This window comes from Galeopterus variegatus, unplaced genomic scaffold, assembly GCF_000696425.1.
Source record: "Galeopterus variegatus unplaced genomic scaffold, G_variegatus-3.0.2 Scaffold8878, whole genome shotgun sequence".
In the NCBI taxonomy this organism is placed as follows: Eukaryota; Metazoa; Chordata; class Mammalia; order Dermoptera; family Cynocephalidae; genus Galeopterus; species Galeopterus variegatus.
Genome location: NW_007734989.1, coordinates 44,882 through 49,140, shown reverse-complemented (window position 1 = coordinate 49,140; position 4,259 = coordinate 44,882). Strand labels below are relative to the sequence as shown.

Below are 4,259 nucleotides of genomic sequence, written 5' to 3'. Positions count from 1 at the left end.
CACTATCCAGTGCGCCACCGGGCCGGCCCTGGTGAGCTGTTTTACAGGGAGGATGGGGGTGCTGCAGGGGGTGCTAATGGGTATAAGGAGTCCTTGCTGGCAGAGCCGATCTGTGATGGATTTGAGTCCTCATTGGTGGGTTTCTGAAATGGGGAACTGAGGGCGGGAAGGAAAGGTGGTCTGATCTTTTAACTGTATTTTTACTGGGGAATGGTGAGAAGCTACTATTGGCTTAGAAGTATCCCAAACCTGGGGGTCTACCGACGGTGGGAAGTGGGGCCATTGGGAAAGGTCAGGTGAAACGAGGGCCAAAATAAGGTGGGTGGAAACAGTGGAGACGAATGGTGGCCTGAAGTTTGTGAAGGATATCCCAGCCGAGGAGGGGGAGGGGGCAGGAGGGGATTATTAGGAAAGAATGAGAGAAGGGAAACCCATCCAGGCTATAGGAAAGGGGCAGGGTGGTCTGTGGATTAGAAGAGGTGCTGTCAAATCCCACGACCACCACTGGGGAGGGGAAGCTGGTGCCCGAGTAGGAAGGCAGAACAGAGTAGGTAGCCCCTGTGTCCAACAGGAAGGAAATGGACTTACCTGCTACCTGGAGCACGACCCTGTCTTGGCGTGGGTGAGAGGGGTTTCCGATTTGGGGCCCTGTCAGTTGTTATCCAGGCCAAGGAGATGGAAGGCAGGACTTACTGGCTCAGAGTTTCCTCCACATGGAGGTGCTGGGGACCCTCTGATGTCGGGGCAGTCAGATCTCCAGTGGCCCATCCTCCGGCATTGAGGACAAGGGTGTGTCGATACCCTGGGATTTAGACATTGACAGGCCCAGTGTCTGTCAGCGCCACACTTGAAGCAGGCCCCCAGAGGGGGGGCGCTGGGTTACCCCTTTCCAGCCAGCCGACTGCAGGGCTGCCACCAAGGCTGGGGTTTGGAGTTGGACCTTCTGCTGGACCCGGGCTTGTCTTTTAAGTTTGGCTGTTTCCTCCCAGGCATTAAAAACTTTAAATGCCATTCTTACCAGGTCCGGAATGGGAGTTTGAGGGCCCTTCTCTGCCTTTTTTAATTTTTTTAGAATATCAGGGGCTGACTGAGAGATAAAATGGGTGGCCAGGACAGTAGCTCCGGCCGGGGTGGAGGGGTATAGGCGGGTGTACTGAAGTAAGACTTCAGTGAGTCTGTTAAGGAAAATAGTGGGATTTTCATCTGGGTTTGGTTGATTTCCCGCAGTTTGTCATAATTGACGGCCTTATTAGCAGCCGCCCGCATTCTGGTGATGAGACACTGAACCATGTGGTTGTGGCGTTGGCGGACATCTTGGCCATTCTGATAGTCCCACCCAGGGTCTGTGGTCGGAACTGCCTAAGCCCCTACCAGCATGGTTGGATCAGTTAAATGGACCTGATCTGTATGTTCTCGGGCAGCAGCCTGGATGCGTTCCCTTTCCTTGGTTGTGAGGGTTGTAGTCTGGACACATGTAAGTTGTGCCATGTTAGGTCATCTGCTTAGGCTAAATATTGGAACTCTTTGGTATAGTTTCCCAGGTTGGCAGAGTAGGAACCCAGCCACTTTTCAATTTGAGAGAGGTCTTGGAGTGAGAAGGGTGCATGAACTCGAGCCACTTCCTCGGTGCCAGTGACCTTCCTTAAGGGGCAGACCAGGTCGGGGGTAGGTGGGATTACTCAGGACCATGTCCAGGCAGAAATGGGAGGTGAGCCAGGGGGTGAAGGTACTGGGGGGTGAAGGTACTGGCTCAGCATGAGGCAATGGGGCAGGTGCCGAAGGAGTAAGGGAAGGGGGAGAAGGAGGCTCTGGATAGGGAGGGGGGAAAGAATTGCTGGTCCCTGAGCCGGTGGGCTGGCCAGGTTTTCAGGTGGTTCGGACAGAGGGGAAGAGGGGAAGGATTCAGGGGTTTTAGGGGCAGACAGAGCCAGTGTGGTCGAAGTGAGGAGGACTTGGGAAATGGAGCATCGGGTGCAGAGGGAGGGACGAGAGCATAGGACCTAAAAAGCCTGTATGTAAGGAACTTCGGACCATTTGCCTTGGCGCCTGTGAAAATTGTCCAAATCTATGAGGACCTGATAGTCAAAGGTGCCCTCGAGAGGCCATCAAGACTGATTGTCCAATTGGTATTGGGGCCAGGCCACCAAACAGTAATGAATAAGGCGGTGCCTTCTCAAGTCTTGTGAGAGGCCCAAAGTTTTGAGATTGGCCAGCAGGCAACCCAAAGGGGTTTTTGGGTCGAATTTGGAGGCTGGGGATTAAAACAGGCGTCCCCACTTGGAATCCTGGGCTGCAGATGGAGAGAAGGTGGCTGTCCTGAGGAGGGGAACACCTCCCAATCCTCAGGCACCAAGCGGGAGTCACCTGGTGACTCGGTAGAGTAGTCCTGATGCAGCTGCATGTTTTCAGGCAGGACCACCCAGATTGGGGCACAGAATCGGGGGAACTTACCTGGTGTCATGAGGCGAGGGGCTCAGATGTGGTCCTGGTAACGAGAGGAGGGAGGCCTCCCGCTGGAGTGTGGCCTCAACCTCCTCCCAGGTTTTGGCAAATCGGTGGTGGCACCAGGCAAAGGGCTTGAGGCAAGCTTTAATGGAAGCACTCTCAGGCAAGGTTCTGCAGCCTGCAAGGGAGTGAGGCCAGGGAAGTCGCACCAAGGGTGGATACAAGCAGGTATTATAGGGGAGGGCTGTTGGTGGGTTTTTTGCCCATATATGGTAAGAAATTGTTCCTGCCTTCCAGGGAGGGAGGGAGGAGAGGAAAGAGGGGGTGGAGTTTAGCAAGATGGAGGGGAGGGGTGGAGTTCACAAGATGGAGGGGAGGGGTGGAGTTCACAAGATGGAGGGGAGGGGTGGAGTTTAACAAGATGGAGCCTCCGTCGCTACTTTGTTGCCGTTTTCTGGTCCTCCCGATCTGCCAACCCAACAATTTAGTCAGGCTCCTTCCACATTTCTTGTAAACAAGTTGTGTGGGTGGAGTTAATGTGCATGTGCACCCATATATCTTTCTAGTTACTTGCTTTTGTGTGTTTTACAGTTTGTGAAGCAGGCTGGCAGCAGAGAGCTCCTGTCTAACAATAGAGCATGTTTACTCTACTGGCAGCTGCTCAGTTTCAGTTTTCCTTTGGACTTTTCAGGTACCAGTTGAGTTTCTGAGTTTCTCCTTGTACTGCCTAGCTCATAGTGCTGTGTGTCCTTCAGCCAAGGCTCCAAGGATCTTTTTGTCTGGTTACCTAGCTCATAGACCTGCATGTGAAGGGTTTGTGAATGGTCTCGAGGGGTCTGTGAACTCCAGACCCCAGCCCTAGCTCTACAGTGAACAATACAAAACTTTATGGCATTATGAAACTGTGATTACCTTATTCAAGTCCATAAGGTTATGAAATTAACCTCTTCAGCTTCAATTTATTTATTTTTATTAAATGGAGATAGAAATAATACTCCAGTTAATGACATAGAGCATATAAGAGAGCTTCATTTAGTGGCTAGAAAAGAGTTTACACAAAATAAGTGGTTGTAGTAGTTATATGAGTTAGGTATTTTTCTTTAAAAAACTGTGTTTTTAAGAAATACCTATTTTAAAAGATTGTGAGTTAAAGACCCAGCAAATACTTAACCAAGATAGATCACAGGAAATAAATTCATGTTTTAAAAGTTCTTTATGTAGCCAAGATTTATTGAATTTCTTCTTTGTGCCATGCACTGCATTTGGTGAATAAAACAAATTCCCTGCTCCTTGTAGGTTGCCATTCAATGAAAAAGAAAGATAATAAGTAACCAATGAATGTGTTGCAAATAACCAAATGCTATGACAGACACAGATACTCCTGAAGGAGTAATAAAAGAAAGCTAATCAGGGAAAATCTCTGAAGAGGTGATATTTAAGTTCCATCCAGTAATATGGCAATTGTCTAAATGTAGTTAATTGAAATAAAAGCTTTTAAGAGAGAAGCAATTATATGTACAAAGTCCATAACAAGAGAAAGAGCTAGAACATTTTAAGAAGTAAATAGGTTTATGCAGCTAGAACGTGGAGAGAGGAAAACTGATATGAGACTGGACAAGTAAAGTTGGGCCAGACCATGCAGGGTCTTACAGGCCAATATTAGAAATTCAGATTTTCTCTGAAAGAAAATAAGAAGCCACTGAAAAATTATATTAGATTTTGCTATGCTTCAGTTTGTATGTGTATTTTAATGTTATCCCATAATTGTTTGAAGATTTAGTTGAATAAGAGTAATAGAGGAATAATGTACAGAT

At 48.6% G+C, this 4,259-nt stretch overlaps 1 long non-coding RNA gene across 1 annotated transcript in view; it reads right to left on the bottom strand.

Moving 5' to 3' along the window:
- Positions 1-2,639, bottom strand: part of LOC103608811 — a 6,481-nt gene extending 3,842 nt beyond the window's left edge. Inside the window, exons 1-2 of the long non-coding RNA XR_552093.1 lie at positions 2,452-2,639; positions 589-802 (exon numbers count right to left, since the gene is read on the bottom strand). This is a non-coding gene — a long non-coding RNA (uncharacterized LOC103608811). The remainder of the gene's footprint in view (positions 1-588; positions 803-2,451) is intronic.
- Positions 2,640-4,259: the final 1,620 nt, after the last annotated feature.